This window comes from Podarcis filfolensis (genome assembly GCF_964270895.1).
Source record: "Podarcis filfolensis genome assembly, chromosome: 2".
NCBI lineage: Eukaryota > Metazoa > Chordata > Lepidosauria > Squamata > Lacertidae > Podarcis > Podarcis filfolensis.
Genome location: NC_139605.1, coordinates 100876808 through 100903273, shown reverse-complemented (window position 1 = coordinate 100903273; position 26466 = coordinate 100876808). Strand labels below are relative to the sequence as shown.

General features: G+C 44.5%; 1 protein-coding gene across 2 annotated transcripts in view; it reads left to right on the top strand.

Annotated features, from left to right (window-relative positions):
- Positions 1 to 26466, top strand: part of AXIN2 (axin 2) — an 82818-nt gene that overhangs the window by 5723 nt on the left and 50629 nt on the right. The window contains exon 1 of one of the 2 annotated variants that reach the window (XM_083598654.1): positions 25750 to 26453. The exons of the other annotated variant lie outside the window; for it this stretch is intronic. The gene's annotated coding sequence lies outside the window, so the exon portion shown is untranslated. Of the gene's footprint in view, positions 1 to 25749; positions 26454 to 26466 lie in introns of those variants that run through there. 2 annotated transcript variants of the gene reach the window in all.

Here is a 26466-nt window from a genome sequence, read left to right as displayed (position 1 = left end):
TCCATCTTGCTTTCCACCCGCCTTTTTTTTTTTTAACAGTGTTATGGACCATGTCAGACATCAAAGCCCTGATTAAGCCAATGCTTTAATTGTATCTTTGTACTTCATTACTTCATCCCCCCCTCCACACCTTTGATGAAGGACTCTCCTCTTTGCTGGTCCTCCCCCAAATTATCACCCCTCTGGTTTAGTTTTTAGTGCTGAGTGCTTTCTCCAGTGCGCAACCCCCCCCCCCATTTTTGAAGAGATCATATCTGCCCAGAACAATGTACCCACTTCTCCCCTTCTTCCCCCCACCCACAGCTCCAAAAGAAGCTCAGCCAGTGTGGCTAAAGGCACATTCACACCTATTTTCCTGTTGCCTTGGCTCTCCTATTCTTATGAAGCTCACATTGATTATTGCCTTTAAATTCCTCAGTCCGGTCATAGATAAAAGGATAACCACTTCAAAGGGAAGTGTTAAGAGTTTAACCCCCGAGCTAAAAAGAGTGGACAACAAGGTAATTGAGGGTAATAACTGATCACAGACCAGCTTTTCAAAGGCACATGTGAATCCCTACTTTCAGATGGCTTTAATTTTATTAACATTTGTAGCAGCTCCTTGGCTTCTTGATGCTTGCTCTCAGAGTCATTACAAACTTCAAAGCTGGAGAAGGTAACACTCTTAAATGGGGAACCTGACACCAGGATGGAGATAGATAGATAGATATCAAATCCAAGTCCACAACCTGTATCCTAAAATAATCCCAGAAGAGTTTTTTTTCTTTCTTTCTTGTCATTTGTATAGATTTCTGGCCACTTCCTCCCAGCACTGCTGTATTTCTGCCTGTGGTGCAGCTGTTAAACTCAGAAGAGCCTTAGAAGGGAAAGTGGCAACTCTGACCAGAAGCGGTTAAAAACAAAACCCTGTTTGGGCAGAGTTTTATTTTATTTATCAAGTTTAATACATGTCTATATCGTCCTTCAATTTAAAATTCCGAGGGACTTTGCAATAACTAATTAAAGCGTGATAAGGCAGTGCTGCAAACAATAAAAAGTTCTGTTGTTTTTTAAGGGGGTGATATAAGAGGTTTTAAAGCCTGTTCGAAAACTTTGAACAAATCATTTGCCAAAACCTTAAGGCACTAAAAAACATGAGCCTAGGTGCCAGGGGGAAGAGTTCCACAAACAAAGTGCCCTCTCTCCCATAACCTGACTGCAGGTGGAACCCTTAAAACACACAGGAATTGACCCACATATGTGGCTGCATTAAGATATCCTGAGGTTTTTATGCCTAAAGCCTTTTTCAGATGACACCCCCCCCCCCCGGAAAGAAAGAAAAAACCCATCTCCACCCAATGCTTCTATGCCCATTCTCCATGTCCTCCCAGCAAACATGCATTCAGAAATAGCGTGAAACACACATATCTGTATGTGTGCAAACCCACTTTCATTCTACATTCAAATTTGCAGCCAGCAACTGAGTGAGGTCAGCGGATGTATGAGCAATGGGGGCATGACTGCTGTCCTACCATCCTGTATTCAGGCAACGCTTTTGAGTCATGAGGTTTATCAAACCACAGTGAGCCCTGCCAGACATACACATAGCAGTTGGAATGGGTTTGGTGAGACCCAAGTTGCACAGACTCGACTCAAGACATCAGCCAATGCCAGCCAAAACAAAACGCCACTCATCGGCCATGTATATTTGCGTCCTTGTTTTGTGATATAAGCTTTGCTCGTTGTTATTGGCAGCTGCTTTATGTTGGTTTTGGGGGGGTGTTTTTTTTGGAGATTGTTTCAATCATTGCTACAGCTTTTGAAATTGTTGTAAACCCACACTCAAATCAAAAAAAGTGATGAAGGTGGGATATAAATCTAAGTGAGAAATAATAGAGAAACTCTCAATGGTTACACCATGCAAAAATCATATAGAATTGTTCCCTTCTAACTTCGCAATTTTTTCTTTACATTTTTTTTAAAATGGTAAATATTTTTTATTTCATTTTTTAATGCGTATAAAACAGAGGGAACTGTTATAACGACAGATGGAAAGCGAATGGTGGAAAGCGAAACTGTAAAATGGGCTTGCAGGATGAGTGTGTTTGCACAGGGGTTCGAATCACAGAGCCCCCAAGTAAAGGAAATCAGGGTTGTCTGACTGCCCAGTCTAGTTCCAGATTTGCCAGGTTGTCTGGAAAACGATGGTTCCCCTGTTTACGTAATAAAGGAGTGTCAAATCTTAAAAAGAGAATAGAAAAAAACCATAGAATTGTAGAGTTGGAAGGGATTCTGCAGGTCATTTAGTCCAACCCCCTGCAATTTAGGAATCTCAACCAAAGCATCTATGACAGATGTCCATCCAACATCTGCTTAAAAACCTCCAAGGAAGGAAAGGCTACAACCTCCTGGGACAGGCTGTCAACTGTCAAACAGCAGCTAAACAGTTCGTACTGTCAGAACAAGCCTTCTGGATTTATTTAGCTACCTTGGATTCCAAAAGCAGAAGGGTTGGAGATGCCAAGTACCTGAGAAGTCACACTACATAACTAATGGGCTGTGTTTCATTTAGTGGGTTACAGGTTGTGCAGTCCTGAGCAAACAGTTATCAGAGTTGGTGGGAATCCAAGGATAAGAGCGGTCTCGGTTCAATTTCCCCACTTCTGGATTCTTTTCCCGAGCGCCTGGCATCCATCTTGCCTTTATTATTACATACCAAAATATTTTTGCTCCTCACTTGCATGTTTCTTTCCCAAAAAACCTCCCTCGATAACTATTTCAAAGGGGAGATTTAATAATTTATGCTGGCACTTTTGTTTCAACTTTTCCCCCGTTCAGCAAATGCATGGAAATTTCAAGAAACTGTGGATCAATGTATTCCCTAGGCACAGGCAAACCAAAAAGAAAAGAAAAGAAGGGAATATGTTAATGTTAAGAGCTGTTGTTATTGTTTTTGTGCTGCACTGGCTTCCATTTCCAGGCCCAAACCATGGTGCTGGTTCTAACCTTTACAAATCTGAGTGCCTTGGGACTCTGACACCTTAAGCGTCACTTTTTCCCGCACAAACCTGGCTGGCTACTGAGATGCTTTTTGGAAGTCCTCAGGTTGCCTGCCTTTTAAAGCGCAGGAAAGGGGAATGCCCAGATATTGTTACACTACAACTCCCATCATGCTTGACCATTGGCCTTGCTGGCAGGAGCTGAGGGCAGCTGACCTCCCTATATCAAGTACAGTGGTACCTCGGATTACATACGCTTCAGGTTACATACGCTTCAGGTTGCAGACTCCGCTAACCCAGAAATAGTACCTCGGGTTAAGAACTTTGCTTCAGGATGAGAACAGAAATCGTGCTTCGGCGGTGCAGCAGCAGCAGGAGGCCCTATTGGCTAAAGTGGTGCTTCATATTAAGAACAGTTTCAGGTTAAGAACAGACCTCCAGAACAAATTAAGTACTTAACCCGAGGTACCACTGTAAATAAATTAAAAAACTTAACTTAACGGACCAATCGAATCACAGATAGCTGAGTTCTGCCCCCCCCCCCAAGTCCTACCCCTTTCCATAAATCTTGGCTATGCCCATAGCTGAGGGATATTGGAGTGTAACAAAATTTGGTGGATGACAGATCCCCCATCCCTGTTTTAGAGCTAAGGCTGGTGTGAGTGACCCATGATGGGGCCTATTCAAACACACACACACACCCTTCATACCCTCCAACATTTCTCCGATGAAAACTGGGATGTCAGATACAACAACAGCAACTTTATTATTTATAAACACACACACACATTTGCGTGGTTGCCCCAGCCACTCTGGGTGGCTTCCAGTATATATAACATACTAAAACATTAAGCATTTTAAAAACTTCCCTTTTACAGGGCTGCTTTCAGATGTCTTGTGAAGGTTGTGTAGTTCCTTATCATCTTGGCTCAGGGGGTCACATAATTCCATATCCTCCAACATTTCTCTGATGAAAATAGGTACGTCCCAAGGAAAAGCAGGACATTCTGGGATCAAATCAGAAACCGGGATGGGTTCTGTAAATTTGGGGCTGTCCCTGGAAAGTAGGGACACTTGGAGGGGCTGCACACTGGCCTACCAAATTTGAAATACCTTTAACTGGGCTCGGAAGAAGGTAACATAGAACGAAGGAAGGATTTCAATAGGCAAAGCCCTTTTCACTTTTGCATGACAAGCTGCGCTGGTCCAAACTCCTTCCGTACAACTCTTAAAGGGAAAGCAGGTCCACAATCCGTTTGTGCCTTGAAGGGAGGGTTGTGTGGGCACACTACCTTTCAACTGCTCTTTGAGTATTTTTACAGACGTTTTCCAAGAAGAGGCCAGAAGGAAAACAAAGGTTTTCCATTCCTTTACTCCCAGGTCACGTTTGTAGGGTCTCCATGTTAATTTACCCCTGTGAGATTGATACATGCTCTATCCCTACTCTGGGAAAATGCACATCTCTTCTTTCACACCTGTCCTGGAACTGCATGGGAAGAAGGTGGGTGAGCTACTCAAATACACTCTGAAAAATATTCAAAGTGGTCTCTCTTATGTTTAAGAATCAGTGGCTAATTTCTCATGAATAAGGGACTCTGCAGTCTCACATCTTTTTGACTGAATCCAAGGTCCACAGGAGCTTCATTAACCTGTGACGCCGAAATTCAGGATCTCCCCCCCCCCCACTCCAAGAAAAAAACCTGATGCCAAAGTTTTGTGATAATTTTGTGCTGAAAATGTCACATTTTGTGTCACCACCACCCCTAACTGAGTAATTGACAAAACAAATTGGGGTCACAAGTTAATGCCAAAAATCCAAACTTGTCTGATTGACTCCAAACCGGTGCCAACGTTTTCTGCTAGTTTTGTGGCGTTTTGCACCATGGGCTAAGGCTGAGCACTCTTATTCACAATAGGGAGAGAGCCCCAACCAACAAAACCCACCTCCCATCCCTGAGGAGGACATAAAAAAAATCCACGCTCAAGCATGTGGCTTGTTTGTTACTTGCAGAAAGTAACAGGGTCTGTCCAATCAGAATCTGAATAACAATAGCAACAACAATGGGTGGATGAGAGTAATTGAGTGTTTGAGGCCATACAAAGCTGGGAAAAATGAGATTCAAAAGGGTGTATTACTAATGTGTTTATGCGTGTGTCCTCTGGCTTTACCAGGCAAGTTCCAGTAATATTAATGAGAGCTAGGCACGCAACTCCCTTGAATAGTGGAGGAAAAAAGAATACTCTATTGTCTTAATCCTGCATGAAAGCTTTCTCCTGCATATGTCATGAGAGAAGTGTTGGTGTCCTACAGTGGAGGAGACCAAAGGTCCCATTCTCATGTCACCGCTGCGCATACCACTGCTATTGTAGAAATTAGATGAGCTGACTGTGACATTATATGGTTTTCTCATTCAAACGCTTTTGTGTGAAAAATGGGGGCTCCGGGAGAGGGGCAGGCAGGAAACGGCATAGCAAGTAGCTACACCTGGATCCATGGTACATAGAAAGCCAGTTTTGAAATAGCAGTGCAACATAATGAACACAATACCGCCCACCCCAAAATAAAGCCACCTTCTTTGGTCACAGGTACTGAAGACTTCAAAAAAGAAAAAATAGTTACATTTGGTTCAAACCCCAGCTTGCAAGTTGAGGTCATCTCACAGCCAACCAGCCCTTTTGTATAGCTGACAATAGGCTCATTAAAAGCACACCCAAAATGTGAACGTAATTGCTTATTACTCCAGACATGGCTAAAGACATTAGCACAAATTCCGCAGATTTATAATGTCCCATTGTCTTTTCATTACCCATGCATGCAGATGACATGAGAGTCCAACAGACCACAGGCACATTCCAGGCTATAAAGAACACAGTATTGTTACAGACTGAAGAATAGGTTATTCAAAAAATAAATATTTGGGAATACACACACACACACACACACACACACACACACACACACACACACATATGCCTGTGCAACTTTGTGTCTGCCTTGTGCTGTGGAAGATTTATGCTGCAATATACATATTTCTGATCTTGGGAAATGCAGGAAATCAACGTGGCAAAATGGCAAAATGAAGAGAGTTTCTGATACAAATGCAGCTTTTGGTGCAAGCTCAGAAATCAGGATGCATTCAATTCAGCCAATGCAACTTTTGCAGGCAGATCACACACACAACCTTTCAGACATCCTTCCCAGGGCCCTGTGGCGATGGTGGGCGGGGCTAAGACAAAACTGGGTGGAGCAATGTATGCAACTCTTGCTTTGTACAGTAGGGTAGTTTCTATGCATGCCCCCTCTCTGTGTCTCTTCAGCTATACAGTGGTACCTCAGGTTAAGTACTTAATTCGTTTCAGAGGTCTGTACTTAACCTGAAACTGTTCTTAACCTGAAGCACCACTTTAGCTAATGGGGCCTCCTGCTGCCGCCGTGCTGCCGGAGCACGATTTCTGTTCTCATTCTGAAGCAAAGTTCTTAACCTGAAGCGCTATTTCTGGGTTAGCGGAGTCTGTAACCTGAAGCGTATGTATCCCGAGGTACCACTGTATAGGTTTATTCAGAAGCAAATCTCACTCATTCCTAAGTTAGTTTCCATAGGACTGATTCCAGTTCCAGTCTATAAATATAACTGTTATTTCTACGGGACCTGTGCGAGAGACCTAACATGACATTTGGATAACGATAGAGGATTTTAGTTACAAGTAGGTAGCCGTGTTGGTCTGCCGTAGTCGAAACAAAATATAAAAAAATTCCTTCCAGTAGCACCTTAGAGACCAAGTTTGTTATTGGTATGAGCTTTCGTGTGCATCACACTTCTTCACATAGAGGATTTTGCCACTCAAATGGGGATATCCTCAACAGCAGAGGATCTATATGCATATCTGTTTTTTAAAACTATAGGTACACACACACATGCATACATAATTTGAAGCTGCCTCATACTGAAGTTAAGCTGCTGGCCTGTCTCGCACAGGATTCCAACAGGAAGAGTATCTCAGGCAAAGGTTATACCCAGAGGGAAGCAAGTGGCACTATGATCTAAACCACTTTTGGCCTTGCCGATCAGAAGGTTGGCAGTTCAAATCCGCACAATGGGATGAGATCCCGTTGCTTTGTCCCAGCTCCTGCCAGCTTAGCAGTTTGAAAGCATACTAGCGTGAGTAGATAAATAGGTACCACTGTGGTGGGCAGGTAACCGGCGTTTCCATGTGCTCTGGCACTTGTCACAGTGTCCCGTTGCTCCCAGAAGCGGTTTAGTCATGCTGGCCACATGACCCGGAAAGTTGTCTGCAGACAAATACCGTCTCCCTTGGCCTGAAAAGCAAGATGAGCCCCGCACCCCATAGTTGTTTGAGTGGACTTAACAGTCCAGGGGTCCTTTGCCTATGCCCAGCCCCATGATCCTCTTAACCTGTGGGGAACCTGTGGCCCTCCTGATATTGTTGGTCTCTGACAACTACACCTTTGAGCCCTACACTCCAGTGCTGCCTGGCATCACATCTCCTGAACTGGAGCTGTTTCCTCTGGATTCACTCCAGCCCTCTAAATACACCAGCAGTGGTGGCAGCTGTAAAAGAACAAGAACCACAGTGAACCGAACCACAGTTCTCACACCACCATAGTTTTGTATTGAATTGTATAATCTCATATACAGCACCTTGCAGATATTTTCGATCCGGGGGGGGGGGGGTTAGAAACCAATACTTCAAATTAAATTGTTCCATCTGCATAAGTGGAATTACGTTCATCCAAACATAAAGGCCGAAAGCTGGAATACCTGATTGATGTAGGGATCTATTTATTAACTATGGGTTTAAAAGGATGGCTATATTAACTGGGTTTTGACAAGCCATTCCCTGTGAAAGTACTGTTCAGTACAGTTGGAATGGTTGGTGTAGAAAAATCAAACACACCTCTCCATCCAGACATTATGATTAGAAGATATATTCCCCACCACCACCACCCTCAAGCAATGCATTTTGTGTCCACTAACAAGTAAAATGATAATGTCAGAGCTACCCTAGGTCCCAGCTCACAAAGGACCAACGCTGCTTCGTTGTTAAGTATAAAAGTCTTTATTGAAGTTCAGTTTCACTTCCAGAGCCGCAGCGCGCAGCCCCACGTCTAAAGTGTCAGACCGCTGTTGCTCCGTCTGAGTCTCCTCCCCCTTGACACCAATTTAAGATTCTAGCCTTGCTCCACCTTCTCCGCTGCTCCTTCCTCCTCTGGGCCCGCCTGCCCGCCGGGGTTCCGCCCTTTCTAGCCTCTTCTCCCGCTGATTCCCCTGAGCCTTCTCCCTCCCTCCGGCGGGCTTTAGGAGCTGGTTCCCCATCCGGGTCTCCTGCTGTTCCGCGCGCCTGCACATTTGAACTTGGCGCGCGCGCCCAGCCAGCAGCTTTCCTCCTGACCGTTCCACTGCTGCTGTCACTGCTTCCCCCTTCGGGGGGGCTAGCTGCAACTGACCTCCCCTCCGTTGGAGGCGTGGTCAGCCCTGACTCCCTCTCTGGAGGAGACACTGCCCCTGACACATGTGACTCTTCCCCCCCACTACGCTCTGGTGGGGAAACTGGTCCCGATCCTCCACTGCTGCTTTGGGGTTCCCCTCTGGCTCCTTGTTTCTGGTGCGTCCCCCCTGGGACCCCCCTTGCCCTGACCATCGGCGCCCCCTTCTGGGAATCTTCTGATTCGCTGGAGAAGCTCATGGAATCTCTCGGGCCACTGTCATACTCCCCTACGCTGCCCTCGGATTCTTCCCCTTCGCTCTCCCAATCCTCTCTCCCCAGTGCTCCTGCTCCTGATTCCCTGACAGATAATGATAATTATCTTAGTTAAATATCCTCAAAGATATTTTTATCCTTAGATTCTTAAAATTGAGAATGTTAAAGAGAGTGAAGATTCTTTAGCTGTTGTTGTTGTTGATGATGATGATTCTGAAGGAGCATCTCCACCCCCATCGTTCAGCCAGCATACTGAGGTCCAGCTCCGAGGGCCTTCTGGCGGTTCTCTCACTGCAAGAACTGAGGTTGCAGGGAACCAGGCAGAGGGCCTTCTTGGTAATGGCAACCGCCCTATGGAAAACCCTCCCATCAGATGTCAAGGAAATAAACAACTATTTGACTTTTAGAAGACATCTGAAAGCAGCCCGGTTTAGGGAAGTTTTAAATGTTTGATCTTTTATTGCGTTTTTAATATTCTGTTGGGAGCCGCCCCGAGTGGCTGGGGAAACCCAGCCAGATGGGTGGGGTATAAATAATAAATTAGTAGTAGTAGTAGTAGTAGTAGTAGTAGTAATAGTAGTAGTAGTATTGCCATAGCCAGCTAACTCAAACCAGTAATCGTCAAGAGGGAAATGGGGACTTCCAAGACTGTGTTTGCTTTATTTATTTTGTAGAATTTATATAACACTTGATTGTGGGAAACCTCAAATCAGTTTACCAGAAGCAGATAATGTTATAAAATGCTCTGCTCCCCCCCTCCCCAGGATTCTTTTTAGGGTAGTCTTGGACACCTCTACTTTAAGGGTTTTGATTTAAATTTAAGGATGCTAGATAGAAGACCATGAAATACACACAGAGAGAGAGAGAGAGAGAGAGAGAGAGAGAGAGAGAGAGAGGGGCAGTGGGGAAGTTCTAGACATGGTGCCAAAGCATTCTTTAAGCTTCCAAACAAAACTAAGGCAACAGCCTTTAACTATCATAAGGTGCTTTTAGACAAACTGTTTCCTGAGCGCTCATCCTGAATTTGTTTGCAGTGAGATTGGACAACATTGGCCGTTTATGGAGCATTCATTCTGACTTGTTCGTGGGAAGGGTAGATGATATTGCCTCAAAGCTAGTGTAATCCCACACTTTACGCTGCATTTCCCCATTACTTTTCTTACCACAAAAAAAGCACAGTTTTGGAGATAAGTGAATTTGCGGCCCAGGAAAGGCCAAATCAGTTTTAACTGTGCAACCCGAATTTACCAGGGTGAGATCTGAAGTCAACTTGAAAATAGTGACAGACTGGAAGCACCCATAGTCAGTAATATACAGCTGAATTGATGATGCACCTACTTCATGAAAATGCAGGAGAAATACTTTTTCTGTCTTCCATGTTAGGCACCTCTTATGTGCTGTGTGTGCATTGTTGTTGTTGTTGTTGTTGTTGTTGTTGTTGTTGTTGTTGTTACATGGAAAAATCATTTCAGAATGCAAAGGGTTAAATCGTACAAAGCTCCATTTCTTTATTTCCTGTTAATCACATCATTGCCCGCATTAAAGAGCGAGAGAAAGAGAGAATGAGAGAGAGAGAGAGAAGAAACCAACAACAACAAAAACTGAAACATGTTTATTTCATTTGTTTAATTTCAAGTTCTGAGCACACTAGCTGGAAACTATGCTTGATAGTTAAACTGAAAACATTTGGATTTCCTTTCCCTCTCTGTCACCACCCCCAGTTAGATCACTTCGTTCTTAGTCCAGGATTTAAGCAACATCTTTTTTTTATAAAGCTATGGAAGCCAGACAGCAAAAACAAAAGGGATTTGCAGTTCTGCAGCATCAAATTGCACCAACTCAGCCCTGGTAATACATTGGATATTTCATTCTGCCCATTTCTCTCTCTCTCTCTGTCACACAGACACACACACTTCCACACATAATAATAATAATAATAATAATAATAATAATTGCAACAATAATATATAATAGCAAAACAGGCCACATTCATGCAACCCTCAGGCTGGCAGACTTTTCCAAAAAAACATGTTCCTCATACCCAGAACACTTTCCTTAAACATGCTGGGAAATGCATATTCTAGTTTCTAAGGCTTCCTTACCACCCTTGACCTGCAGGTTTTTGCCTGTGCCATCCCACTTACCTCCCAGTCCCATTTCCATCTTCTTTTAGGCAGATTTGCTCTTGAGCATTCATCTGCTGCAGCTTCCTCCTCCTCTTGATGATTGCCTGGAGAGATACTAAACCCAGAAGTGGAATGGGATGGAAACTGGTGGATGTCACGATGCTGGAACTACCTTGCAAACAGGTTCACAAAAAATGTTATCAGCTCAACAAATATAGTAGCTCAATAATTAGGAAAGTTAGTAATTTGTTACATTGCTTGGGACAGGGATACCTGAGGTGACATCTTCCCCAACATCAACCTGCCACCCCACCCAACCCACTTCCAGGTGCTTCCACCACCTGAAGTTAGATGGCTGGCTAAGAACACGAGAAGAGCTTACAGGATCAGGCCAATGGCCCATCTAGTCTCTATTCTCATAATGACCAACCAGATGCATGTGGGGAGGAAACCGACAATCAGAACCCAAGAACCAAGAGCACTTTCTCATCCTGTCGTTCCCATCAACTGGCCTTCAGAAGTGTTATTACTCTCGAGGCAGAGCATAGCTGACATGGCTGGTAGCCATTGGTAGCGTTCGATAGCCTTCTACGAGGCTACAAGGGGAAGGGCATTTTCAGCTATAACACCTTCTCCTCAGGGAAAATGTATTTTAGGGGCCAGCTGAATACCTTTTTATTTTTATTTTGCATCTTTGATCCCTGGTTATTTTGGTTCCTGTTGCAATTGTTTTTTAGCCTTGTCTTTCTTTTTTTCCTTTTTGTAAATTGCCTTTGAAATTTTGAACTGGATAACAGTGTGAGGTGCTCACACATTACATTTCAACAAGTGTAGAATTTGTGTACCGGTGTGGGCAAATAGCTGAGCTGCACACTTGCTCACATGTTGTATTGTGTTTATTGTGTTATCCTGTTGGAATACCACCCAGAGTGGCTGGGGAGGCCCAGCCAGATAGGTGGGGTGTAAGTAATAAATTATAATTATTATTATTATTATTATTATTATTATTATTATTATTATTACTACTACTATTAGTTGAACATGTGTACCCAACAGTTGAGCTGTATAAGTTGCCTAGAAATGATTTTTGCTTGTCACAGGCAACCAGATATTTACCCCATTTTTCAGTGTATAAAACTGCCCCCCCATGTATATGACAAACCCTATTTTTTTTAACTCGAAAAGATCGCCCAAAGTTGTTGAGTCGCTTGTGAGGCTCCGCAGCTCATAGCTACATCTTCTGTAAGATTGCTACTTATGTGTGATCAGGACCATGATGCCGTGAAATAACTATATTCACAAGCCATGCAGGTGAAGTGGATGATGTTGTGACTTCTCATTCTGGCGCTAGGTTAAGAAACTGAGCTGCCCCCATTACAAAGTTCCAAGGTTGAACGACACCTCTGCTATGGGCTCCCTAGAATGACGACGTGGATTGAGGCGCAAGCCTTTCTCCATTCTCTGTGCCCCATCTTCAATAATACTCACTGTAGGAAGAAGAGCCCAGCTAGTTTAGCATCCTGATTCCCACAGCGGCTAGCCAGATTCCTACGGGAAGCCCACAAGCAGGTCAGGAGGGCAACAGACATCTCCTGCTGTTGTATCCAGGCAACGAGTACTCACAGGCATGCTACCTCCAACCTTGGAGGGTAGCATTCAGCAGTCATGGCTAGTAGCTATTTATGGAGCTGTTGTATGAAGCGGTTTAGAGTACAGTATTCCATTTGCTACATCACTGCTTTTCGTGGTTGTTGGTTGTGCCTTATTCCACAGTTTAGGAATCCACCACCTGCTCCGCCGCTCTCCAATCCGTATTCCATCTTGGTGAAGAAAAGCAGTTGAGAAATGTTAATAGATAGCAAATCATTTTCATGTCCTTTATCAACTGATATGAAACATTTGGTGCAGATGCAGGGCCCTTTTAATGTCATCTTAAAGGAAAACTGGCCAAGAAAAAGAATGTCCCGATAGCGGGAATGTGCTGAACAAAATATCAAGGTGAAAAAGAATGGTGTGTGTGTGTGTGTGTGTAGACATTTGAGAGGATAAAAGGAAGAGAAAATGTATCTCTTATCGAGTTCATCCCCAGTAACAAAAGTGTGTTGGCTGACAAGGCTGGCTTCAAATCCAGTAAAATTGTGTGCTTTCTTCTCTCACTGAAGTCTGTTTCACAATCCTTTTTCTTCTTCTCACTCCCCTTGTTATAAGTGGGTGTCTGCGTATGAATAATATCATTAAAATTGTGTTTTCTTAAATGCAGGCATATATGAAACTCAGTTTTTAAAAACTTTCTTGGCAGTTTGTGAACTTATGAATACTTTTTTCTTTTCTTTTTTGGATGGTTCAGTCAAAAGGACACGGAGAATATTTTAATAATTCTCACAGTAACTTTGAATAACCTTACAGTGACTTTGATCTGTATTATGATCCACATTTTGCAGATGGAGGGGTGAAGCTAAGAGAATGGAGGATTGCCATCTAGTGAGTTCATAACTGAGGTGAAACTTCCTGCTTAGGCTGGTTAGGCTAGGTCAAGCCACGCACTCAAGGATATATCTCAAGGATATTTCTTCTGGATAACTTTTTCATTCCTCATAAGTATAGTGTAAAGGGAATTGGGGGTTGCTCGTGCGTAAGGGGGCTGCTGCTCTAGGCAACGTTGTCTGGCTAAACCTTTCCCTGGCTGGACAGCCCTTTCTCCGTGGCTGTGTCAGTCACTGGCAGAATCCGTCAGTGGGCGTTTCCTGAACTTCTTCCAACATAAAAGCTCCTTGACGCCAAGTCTCCACCTAGCCTCCCTGCGCGGAAGTCTTCTGCGCAGAGTGGGCGTGGCCAGCGGAGGTCCTGGGCTCTCCCCGCTGGTCTCTGTGGAAGAGTCTTGGAGCCATCTCTCCGAAGTCCTTCCCTGCTCCCCTTTCTTCCTGGTGTCATGCCGATTTCCTTCCCCAAAGGAAGTGTTCTCTCTCTCCCTGCTGGTCCCTTCTCCTGCATCGTTGGGGAGCCTTACCTCCACTCTTGGCTCCGATGGCAGTTCCCTGACATATAGCAACATGATAAACACAGCAGGGGTGGAAATCTAATTTCCCCCTTCGCTGTCTCCACCCCCCACCTTTAGGATGGTATCCTTTTGGTAGGCATATCTATTAACGATTGTGAAGTGACCAGAAAAAACGGTCCTAGCCTGTTCCTGTGTCTTTAACAGCAGTGTACCCTGAGGAAACCAGCCATTGATATTTTTCAGAACATGGAGAATAAGGCTCACTGCTCGGAATAGGCACTTGCAGCCCAGGCAGAATTGACACACACCAGCCCATGTCACAATTGACACCAGCTGATTGACAGGTGGGCATGGTTTGCGGGATATAGCCTTGTGGGCCAAATAGTTCCCCAACCCTGGAATAAGCTTTACCAACTGCTACTATGAGTGGCTCAAGCTACCGTTAAAGGTACAGGAGCAGAGACCAATGAAAAATTGGCAATCCTAATATCTCAAATATAAGCCCATTTAATTATTCAAAAAAGCAGTCATCAACAAGTCATTCCGGCTAGAGGTATAAGATCTCTTACTGAGTGTATATGTGTAGTCTAAAGCAATGAAAGGGAGCATTTGTCATCTACTGGAGAGATGGAAGGGTGGTAACTGAAGATCATACCTGTACTATTAAGGTTTACTTTCCTCTGTCCTCCACTTCCTTGATCTGATAAAAGTGCCATATTGACTCATCCGGGAGCTGTAATTAATTTCACTTTGTGGCTTGTCACATACTTTCTGACTTATTATAAAATCCACATATACATATGAACACTACTGAGAGGAGTTTAATGCACCTATGAAGCAATTTACAATTAAAACAAGAATAACTTCAAAGGTATTAACTCACATGTGGGCTCCAAGCCTCTCATGGTGTTCTATATACAGAGTTTTCCTTTCATTTTGATCAAACCTGTTCCATCACTTCAGCTGAAGTAGTTGCAAGCCTTTGATCTTGTTATCAACGTGACCACTGGTGAGAACGCTACAACTTGCATTGCGTGTGACAGCGTATATGGTGTCAGTTGCTGTGCCTGAATAGCAGGTTTTCAATTCTGGGTGAAATCTTGACTTCTCTCAGAGCCACTGCAATTCATACCTCTGGCAGGTACTTTCCGGTAACACATTCACTTTGCGGTAAAGAGGTTGCAGAGCACCTTTGTGGTGCTTCAGTAATGTCATGCATTTATCCAGGGTAAAGATGATAAGATGTTCTTTTAAACTAGCTGTGCTACTGACTTGCTGATTTGCTAGTGGCTCGTTCGCAAGCCAGATGGGGGATTCCCCAGGTGATAATTCTGCAATTCCAGGGCTGTGCTAAATGGCTCTGTGTGTGTGTCCCACTCCCTCCCTTATGAACCTCTCTCATAACTGGGTGCGATCTTGAGAGAATGTCGCCTGCAAAAGTCCAATGAAATGAAATGAAATGAAAAGGACCTTGACTTCCACTGTAGCATTGAGCATAAGCTCATTTGAACTTTAAAGGGCGAAGGCAGATGCAGTAGTACCTCCGGTTGCGGATGGGATCCGTTCCAGACCTCCGGTCGGATCCCAAAGTTTCCCAAGGAGGCACCGCTTCTGTGCATGTGCGCAGCTCGGTAGAGTGCTTCTGTGCATGCGCACGCAGCGAAACCCGGAAAAATACTTCTGGGTTTGCCGCATACATATCCCGAAGGATACGTAACCGGAGGTGAACGTAAATAGAGGTACCACTGTATAGTGTTTTAGAGCAGTGGGGCCACTCTGGAAGCATCCTCTTCGCATACAGAAGATCCCTGGGTTCAATCCATGGCATCTCCAGTTATTATTAATTTTATTTATTTATTCATTTCATTTTAATTTATATCTCACCCATCTGGCTGGGTTTCCCTTAACACTCTGGGTGGCTTACAACATTATACACACACACACACACACACACACACACACACAAACATATATATATATATATATATATATATATATATATATATATATATATAACAAATACAACAAAACACCAAACATTAAAAAAAAATCCTATACAAGCAACAAACAAACCAATAAATCAACAGAAATCGATAACAACAACAACAAACAGTTTAAAGTTATGCCCAAATTAAAATAACCACCAGCACCAACTAAACAGTTAACCAACACCAACCCGACAAAAAACAAGACAGAAGAACCAAAATTGGTGCCATTTAAAACATTTTAGAAACATTTTAGCCAGTTGGCGCAAACTAAGAGTTATTCCAGCAATGTCCCTCCTGCCTCCCAGGAGCCTTTTTTAGCTATTCAGGGTGAGTCTGGGCCCTGCCCTAGGCCAGGTGGAAATGGGCCTCCCAACATGGAGGAAGTATTTCTTTCTTCCAGCACCCAGGCAGCAGCAATTAGGGTTAGGAAAGATCCCTGTCTCAAATCCTGGAGAAGCACTGCCAGCCAGTGTTTACATTCAGTGGTGTCCAAACTTTTTTCAAAGAGGGCCAGATTTGATGAAGTGAAGGGCCGTGGGGGGCGACCGAAGGGCCAACCAAAGTTGTTGACTTTTTTATGATTGAAGTTGTTGAGGTTTTTTTTAGGATTTTACCCCAGGAAATAAACTGCCACAGGGGCCGGATTAAACCAACCAACGGGCCAGATTAGGCCCCTGAAGTGGACTTTGGACATGCCTGGTTTACAACATTGAGCTGAATGCACCAATAGTTTTGTCTCAGTAGAAGGCAACTTCCTATGTAGCCAGTACAACATGAAACTCTTAATCTCAGGGATATGGGCTTGAGCCCCACGTTGGGCAAAAGATTCATCTGCATTGCAAGGAGGTGAGACCAGATGACCCACGTAGTCCCTTCCAACTCTACAATTCTATGATTCCTATCATATCATCAGAAACACCCCACAATCCCCAGTGCAGATCTGCATTATAAAAATAGTTTCTTCTCTAATTTATATGGGAATGAAAGAGAAGATAGAGCATTCATCCAGCCATGTTTAATTTTTATTTTTTTAAAAGTTAGAGGGTGGTGGGCAGAGGCAGTAAAATCAGTGTGTTAATTCACTGATATGCTTATCAGTCACGTCAGTAGCAAACTGGGAAGGAAACCGGTCTTATCCCACCGCAGAGGAACATGCTGTGTGCTCTTTTTATATGTCTGACTTCACCCAAAAGTTTCTTGCATATTTTTTTCTGCATTGGCTTCTGAATCAGACATTTCGGAATCATTTCCTTCTTTGATTCTGCTTTACTTTCGGTTGCTTTTTGGACAGTGAGCGCCCCCCCCAAACTATTGCTTTTGGATGATAAGCAGAAACTCACACATAAGACGTGTGTACGTCATGTGTAACAGCAACAGTAAACTGAGGGTGTACCATTGGGAGAGTGGGGCAAAGTTATTTGGGTCAGTTTTAGGTTTTAAGTTGCTGCCTTGTATCACTTTCGCTGCCTTAAAGAATAGGTGACAGGCAAAGAAGCAAAATATGAATTGTTAATTTTGCCATCTGCTCGATCTGGGAATTCATTTCCATTGGCAGACTGGAGAATCGGATGGAAATTCAAAGATATCCAACTTCCATGCTGCTTGTACAAGCTACGTGTCTATCGGCTTCCCTCTAGGCCTAACAAGAAGGGCATCTATGTGTAATTACAGAGATGATGAAATTTAGGAAACTCTTGACTTTCAAGCATGAAGGAAAGCATGAAAGGGCTACTTGTTCCTGCATTTCCTTATCTGGTCCATCAGCCTAGCTTTTAGCAGTGCACATGCCCCAAGCGTTACAAATTATTGTATGGTTTTGTTGGTAAGAGTTGATGTTGCTCCAAACTGGCAAAGACGGGAAGAGGTTACGCAGAGACAGCATCACGAAATGGTCTCTATAAAGCATTTGGGATACCCCTGTTGTGTTTACCCTTTTCAGCTCAATCCGTTGTTTTGTTTCATCTCCAACCATAGCAGTCATCCTCACTGTTAAACTCTCCCACAGACCACAACGGATCTACTATAGTACAAAAAGCGCCCTGTGGAGGGAAAAATGACCCCTGTGCATTTCAAAGGCTTTGTGTTTACACAGTCTACACCACACTGGCAAATGAGAAGGAAACTTACTTGGAAAGATGTGTGAGGCTTCCCTTGGAGTGCTTTTGTGTCTTGCAGGACTTCTGCAGGGAGGGAGGTCCAGTTGTGGAGCAGCCACCAAGCAGGCCTATGTGAATGCTCTTGTCACATGGTTTGCATGCATGAATAATGCCATAACTGTGGTACCTTCAGTTGGCCTTAACAATTGCATCATGCAGAGGAAGAAATGTGGTTCATAGAATCGTAGAGTTGGAAGGGACCCTGAGGATCCTCTAGTCTAGTCCAACCCCCTGCAATGCAACTGTTCCTTACAGGCATCAAACCTGCAACCTTGGCATTACCAGCACCACACTCTAACCAACTGAGCTATCCAGGCTGATCCTTGTGCGTGGCCTGTTTGTTGTTGTTTAGTCGTTTAGTCGTGTCCGACTCTTCGTGACCCCATGGACCAGAGCACGCCAGGCACTCCTGTCTTCCACTGCCTCCCGCAGTTTGTTCAGACTCATGTTTGTAGCTTCGAAGACACTATCCAACCATCTCGTCCTCTGTCGTCCCCTTCTCCTTGTGCCCTCCATCTTTCCCAACATCAGGGTCTTTTCCAGGGAGTCTTCTCTTCTGTTTAGCCTGTTTAGGATTATAGAAATCCAAGGTGGAACCTTTAAATTAGAAAACCTGTGTAGACTATGCAGTGCTGAAGTGACATGAGTCCTGTGGATCGTGATTCTCCAGAGGTTAACAAATAAATCCCAGCACGGGTTACAATAAAAACATGCTACCAAGCCCAACTGATGTTACTGAAAAAGTGAACACCAGTTCAGCACACTAGCAAGTAGTAGTAGTGATGATAATGATAATATCTATACCCCACCCGTCTGGGTTGCCCCCGCCACTCTGGGAAGCTTCCAACACATACAAAAACATAACAAAACATTAAAAACTTCCCAATACAGGGCTGCCTTCAGATGACTGTGTAGTTCTTTATCTCCTTGACATCTGATGGGAAGGCGTTCCACAGAAATGGCACCACTGCCAAGAAGGCCCTCTTGCTGGTTCCCCATAACTTCACTTCTCGCAGTGAGGGAACAGCCAGAAGGCCCTTGGAAATGGATCTCAGTGTTCGGGCTGAATGATGGGGGTGGAGACACTCCTTCAGGTACAGAGTGCCAAAGCCATTTAGGGGTTTAAAGGTCAACACCAACATTTTGTTTTTGTTTTTTAAAGTAATATTTATTAAGAGTTTAAAGATTACAAAAAGAAGAAAAAGAGTTAAACAAAGCAAAACAATACAATACAATACAAGAAAAACAAAAACACTACTTATCTTAACAAAACAAAAACAATTAAAAACACATGCAATATTTCCATATCTTGTCTTTCATTTACTTGTTTCAACGACCTCCTCACACCTCCCTTTTTTGTATTCCAGTTCAGTTAGCTATTTCAGCAAATCCTTTCCATCTTTCTCAGTTTTTGTCCTATAATTTATCTTAACACAATCTAACCTTATTTTTTCCCCTTTGGCCCATTAACAATCTATTTTTACTTAATTCTTTATAACATTTCTGCTAAAGCCATATAACTTCATTCCAGCATCCTTCTAACATTCATTAATTTTACAGTGTTTCTGTAAATAGTCTTTAAATTTTTTCCACTCTTCTTCCACCGGCTCTTCTCCCTGGTCTCGGATTCTGCCAGTCATTTCCGCCAGTTCCATGTAGTCCATCAACTTCATCTGCCATTCTTCCCGGGTGGGTAAATCTTGTGTCTAACACCAACATTTTGACTAAAGGTCAGCACATCTGACTGTGAGGACAGAGTACTTCCTTTTGTCTGCCTCGAGTCTCCCACCATTCAGCATTAGATCAGGTAGACAATTTCCAATTGTGCATTTCAGATGATGCAGACTCCCATCATCCTTGGCCATTGGCCCAGCTGGCTGGAGCTGACAGAGGTTGCAGTCCAAAACATCTGGAGGGCACCATGTTGGCTACCCCACCCCGACCCTTGTGGCTGATCACAACTAAGTGTCATGCTCCTATGGATGCAGCCAAGCCAACCCTCTGTGTAGCCGGCGAACTTTGCTCACATGCAAATGAATAGTCGGTTGCACTCCCGTCTCCCCCTTTGTCAATCCATTCATTTGAACATATGTAAGGAACTGGATGCGGGTGGCGCTGTGGGTTAAACCACTGTGGGTTAAACCACTGAGCCTACGGCTTGCCGATCAGAAGGTCGGCGGTTTGAATCCCTGCGATGCGGTGAGCTCCCGTTGCTTGGTCCCTGCTCCTGCCAACCTAGCAGTTCGAAAGCACGTCGAAGTGCAAGTAGATAAATAGGTACTGCTCTGGCGGGAAGGTAAACAGTGTTTCTGTGTGCTGCTCTGGTTTGCCAGAAGCGGCTTAGTCATGCTGGCCACATGACCTGGAAGCTGTACGCCGACTCCCTCGGCCAATAAAGCCAGATGAGCGCCGCAACCCCAGAGTCAGCCACGACTGGACCTAATGGTCAGGGGTCCCTTTACCTTTAAAGAACTGGAAAAATGTTGCCTACGAAGTGTGCTCATGCACCCTTCACGATAAAGCATCCAAGTAATACTTTACTTTGTACTTTGAAAGAGCTTTTAAAAATGACCCTCGATAATACATGCGCGTTATCCTATGCGGCTGTTTTTAAGTGGAAATGTGGTGTGGCTCCGCATCGGGGCAAGTTTTGCACGCAAGTTCTGCTAAGCCAGCAAAACTTGGTTCGTTTCCGTTTCGAGATTCTTCATTTTCAAAGGGATGCGCCCCCATCCCCCTCGCTCTGCAGAGAGCCTCGTGGCGCCTCCTGCGTTTTTGAAGCTCGCCAAAGCGAAGGCAGGAGTCCCGTCGAAGCTATAGTATCAAACCCGCTCAAGCCCCGCCCATCCTCTGTGACAATGGCCGATGTGCCCGCCCACCCGAGAGCGGAGCGCAGCATTCATTAATAAAGGGAGAGCGCGGGGCGGCACCTCCTCCGCGCGCTCTGCTAATGTATCAATCGTAAGCATGTGCGTCCGCCGCCACCTCCCCGCCACCTGACTGTCCAATCAGAGGATCCCGGCTGGGGAGTAAGAGCTAGCTGAAGGGCCAATGGGAGGTGCCTGGGCGACACCCATCGGCGCGGCTTGGGGTGCGAGAGAGCGGCCGAGTTGCCAAACGCGGTGATCTGTGGCTCCCTCGATGGGGCGGCGGGAGGTGCTTGCGTTTGGCACGCAAGCTGCAGTTTGGGAGGCAGCGCGCGGCACCTTTCCTTCCGCGGCAGGCGAAGGGGTGGAGTATGGCTGCAGTGCTCTAGGCATGCGTGTACCTGGATGCGAGTCTTCCCACAATCGAAGCAGATTGGGAATGGGGCGATGTGTAAACAGAAGTCTCCTTTCTCTTGCCTCCAGATCTTTCAATCTGGCAAAATATCCGAGGCTGGGAGAACAGCTATGGCAGGGCCTTTCTCCTATCTGCGAGTCTTGGTCTGGGAATGTCAAGACACCTTCCCCATCGCTGTCATTTACTCCAAAGACACCCAGTTCTAGGCGCTAGGTATCGCAGACACCTCTGACATTGTCGCCAGCCGTCAGATGCCCCACTCGCAGCCCCGACATGTATAAATCAATTTTACCATTTTGGTGTACAGTGGTACCTCGGGTCACATACGCTTCAGGTTACAGACTCCACTAACCCAGAAATAGTGCTTCAGGTTAAGAACTTTGCTTCAGGATGAGAACAGAAATCTTGCTCTGGCAGCGCGGCAGCAGCAGGAGGCCCCATTAGCTAAAGTGGTGCTTCAGGTTAAGAACAGTTTCAGGTTAAGAACGGACCTCCAGAATGAATTAAGTACTTAACCTGAGGTACCACTGTACATGATTGAAATCAACATCAAGTTGGTTAAATTCTTTGAATTTTATTTAAACCTTAGTCAGGATTTGGCCCAAGCCAACTTCTAGGGGCTGAGGTACATTTTGCCCCCCGATAAAGTATTTGAGAGCCTGCCCTCCCCCCCTTTGATGGGCTTTGCCCTTCAAATGGTGTGTGCATGCTGAATCATGTGATTGATTATGCAGGGTGGGGCTTACCTGGGTCCCCCCAATATTTTATTCAAGTTTGTACCATTGGCCCAAGTTAATGCATAGTAAGGAAATGGGATTTTTTTAAAAAGTATTCCAGAACAAATCTCTCGCCCCTATATTTTTAGAATCCAAAACGTTCTTCACTTGTGGCGAGTCAGTGTTTGTATCTGGCCAAGAGCTGCGACAATGGCCTGGTTGAGCCATTCTACATGATTGCTGCTTGCGTTGCGGGTTGCTGCATGAAATGCGTCCAATAGCAAAATAAATGAATGTTTGTAATTATAAAAGTTGGTCTGGAGGGCTAATTATAGGCTGCATGCGTTCTTAGCGTATTTCCAAGGGACTTAACATAAATTGCATTCACACAAAAAGGTAGCCGAATCTGACACAGAGCCACGTGATGCGTTGATGGAGTTGTTGTTCTTGCATTAGCCTGTAAGAGTGCTGCTCTTAAGGGATGCCTTTGGTCTTAGTAAGACTATGGCCATTTAGGTCACTTAGACACACATAAGCTCATTTATATGAATGTATTTGGGACACGTAAAGCCTGGATACTAGAATTGTGCTTTGGAATTGCATCCCCATCTGCAATTCCATGAAAATAAACCATAAGAAAATAACACAGATAAACTTACATCTGAGTCATTCACAGACCCTCCCAAGTGTCCCTATTTTCCAGGGACAGTCCCAGATTTACAGAAGCCATCCCGATTTCTGATTTGATCCCGGAATGTCCCGCTTTTCCTAAGCACGTCCCTATTTTCATTGGAGAAATGTTGGAGGGTATGCGACCCCAAAGCCAAGGAGATAAGTAACTATACAACCTTTAGAAGACATCTATATAGCCCTGTATAGGGAAGTTTCTTAATATTTAATGTTTTATTATGTTTTTATATATGTTGGAAGCCACCCAGCGTGGCTGGGGCTACCCAGTCAGATGGGAGGGGTATTCATAATAAAATTACTGTTCTATTATTATTATTATTATTATTATTATTATTATTATTATTATTTAGGATGTCCCTATTTTCATTGGGGAAATGTTGGAGGGTATGCATTCACAGATCTTGTGCACATTTACCTCTGAGTAAATAGCTGGGACACAGGGTGGTGGTTGTTGTTTAGATCTGGTGACACATTTCACAAGGATGCTCAAAACCCCCATATACATATGTCCTCGAAGAGCTTCCAAGACAATGGCCAAACATCCTCCAACAACAGGGGAATAGCCTGCTTAATACTGTCTCCTAGGCATCCTGCCTTGCCTTCCCTGCCCAGCCAATGGGGATCCGAGGGATGGAACCACCCATGATGCCTGGGTAATGCATCCTCTTGCCCTGTATGCTGCTAGCATAGACCACAGCTGTAAATCTCACAGAACGAAGTTGATGCCCATATACAGTGGTACCTCGGGTTAAGAACTTAATTCGTTCTGGAGGTCTGTTCTTAACCTGAAACTGTTCTTAACCTGAAGCACCACTTTAGCTAATGGGGCCTCCTGCTGCGACTGCACGATTTCTGTTCTCATCCTGAAGCAAAGTTCTTAACCCGAGGTACTATTTCTGGGTTAGCGGAGTCTGTAACCTGAAGCGTATGTAACCCAAGGTACCACTGTAGTGGCAATGAAACAGAAAGGTGACTCAGTGCTCCATGTTCAAAGAGCCATGAGACACATTCACATGGTACATTCAAGGCTCATGGCTTCCTGCAAAGAATCCTGGGAGTCTACTCCCTCACAGACCTACAGCACCCTTTACAAACCAAAGTGGTACCTCCAGGATTCCCTGGGAGAAACCACGTGCATTTAAATGTATGATGTGGATGTGTGCCTCGGGTTACAGACGCTTCAGGTTACAGACGCTTCAGGTTACAGACTCCGCTAACCCAGAAATAGTACCTCGGGTTAAGAACTTTGCTTCAGGATGAGAACAGAAATCACGCAGCAGTGGCAGCGGGAGGCCCCATTAGCTAAAGTGGTGCTTCAGGTTAAGAACAGTTTCAGGTTAAGAATGGACCTCCGGAACAAATTACGTTCTTAACCCGGGGTACCACTGTACCTTGCATTTGATGAAAATTATCCTAAGTAATTAGCAAAGATGCACAAAAGGCCCACTTCATCTAGCCGCACTTCCTTCCAAAAAATGTGTGTATGGTTTTCATTTAATTGCCCTGTCGCAATAATCCAGCCACATTTACTTGGGAGTAATTCCATTAGGCTGTAGTGGGACTGAGGATCAGGCTGCAAACCACCTAGATTTTTTTATGGTACCTTCCCTTAGAGAGAGAAAAAAAAGGTCCTGTGGTTCCCCGTGTTTTTGTACAGCTCCTAGCACAATGGGCTGGGTCTCTGGGCTGTATGATAAAAACTAATTATAGTAATGTGATTAAAGACCATATTTCTACTATTGAGGGGGGTGGGAAGAGAATACCCCGGTGGCCAAGTTTTATTCATGCGTATTAGTCTTGCTTGTTTTGTAAATGTAATTAAAAAATTAAATCCCTTAAAAATAAGCACGTAGAATAGATGAAGACAAGAAAAGTGTGTGTATACGGTATGTGTGTGTGCGTGTGTGCCCGCGCGCCTGTTCGCACCCCTGCGCGCGCATAAAGGAGTAAATTAAACGAAGAGGAAAAACAGACTGGAACCGCTGAGTTCAGATGCATTATGGCACTGGAACTTCCATAAAGTTCAGAGGTTTTGGATTTCCGTGTTCTGAGGCTGCCCGTAAAATAAAATTTAAAAAAACGAAAAAGCTCTAAAAGACAACAGACCCAGACTTCATAAGGGGACTGAGTGTAGTGGGGGAAGGGAGATGGATTGGCCCGAAACCTGCACGCCAGATCCAATCTCTAATTAGAACCTTTTGTCTAAAGTCTTTTCTAAAGCATTCCGTGTCTGTTTAATATTTAACATATGGGGGTGGGGGAACAGAGTTTTGTTGGTGTGCCAGTTATATTACAATCAGATATTGTTTAGTTAAGATGCAGAATAAAAAAGAAAGGAAAAGGAAAAGGCCAATTTTCTTCTAACATGAAACTTTAAAGAAGAAGAAAAGGCAGTGGGGGGGAAGCGCGCGGGAGTGGGGTGGGGTGGGGGACTCTACCGCAAAATGATATCACAGTCTTGCACTACTAAAGTTGATCATTCCATCCTCCCTCCTCTCCCCGCCCCCCCCCCCGCGCCGCCCGCCACCTCTCCAAAAGAGCAATACAGCAGTTGCTCTGCATTGTATGGGAAAATAAAAGGAAGAGAGTTCAAACAGCAATTGATATTTATCTCATGGGGTGAAGGAGGGGCGGTGTGTTGGAGGTGTGTGGGGGGGGGGAGGATAGTTTGCAAAGAAAGGGCTAAGTTGATTGAGCAACGAACGGGTTAAAGGCAAGGGAGTGTAGCTGGCAGAACCGGGAGGAGGGAATGTTGCCTGTCCCTTTAAGGTTCCTGCAGCACTGAGAGAATTGCAGGGATAATACGATTGGGGCGGCAGGATCACTTACTTCTGACGTTCCAAAGCCTGGGGGAGTTGGCTAGAGATTGTTTCCCTTTGATAAGGTCCTGGCAACTTGGTAGCAACTCAAGAAGCAATAATAATAATAATAATAAAAATCTAAGCGCTTCGGAGTAAAATAAAAAAGAAAGAAAGAAAAACCATCCAAAGTGTGGGGGAATAATTAGTCCCTGTAGCTGCCGAGCAATGCCAGTACGTAATGCCGGTTGATCTTGCGATAGTGAGCACTGTATACCTTTACAGATGCACACACACAGAGATAGAGACACGCACACACATTTATTTTATTTTATTTTAAGGCGGAAGGTGTTGCCGGAAAAAAGGACGCTTATCTCCCTTACAGGACCGTTCTCTCGGTTGTTCACTTTGATGTGCACAGTTAAACCCACAGCTCAGTGTTTGTTGGAATAGCCCGGAGGACATTTGGTGCATGGAATGACTGCTTGAAACAGGACCTGAGTTGAAAGAAGGGGGGCGGGTGGGGGGTCAGGAGAAGTGGGGGAGGGATCAGGTCTTTTGATATATATATATATTTATTTTTTTTCCCCTCTCCCTTTTCCTTTCGGCTTAAAGAAGAAGCGGGGCGTGAAGGAAGGGAGAGGATCATGCTGAAACTCCTCTCTCCCTCTCTCCGCTGATACGTTTCGCGTGCAATGTCCTGCTCTCTCTCTCTCTCCCCCTCCGCTCCCCCCCTTTTAAACTCTCAGATGCTATTATGAAGCATGAGAGGAGGCGGGTGATGAAAATATAGGGGGAATCGGCGCAACGCTGCGGATTACTTTTCTTCATTCTGTAAAGGGAGAGAGAGAGAGAGAAGGGGAGGTGGGAAGGCTAAAGGAGGTGGGTTTTTTTTTTAAAAGGAAGTACCGAGCGCCCGTTTACGGAGGGGGCGGGAAAAGAAAAAGAGAAGGAGAAGAGAGAAGGGAAAAAGGACCCACTAAAAACTACTGGATCAATGGTAAGTTGCACAA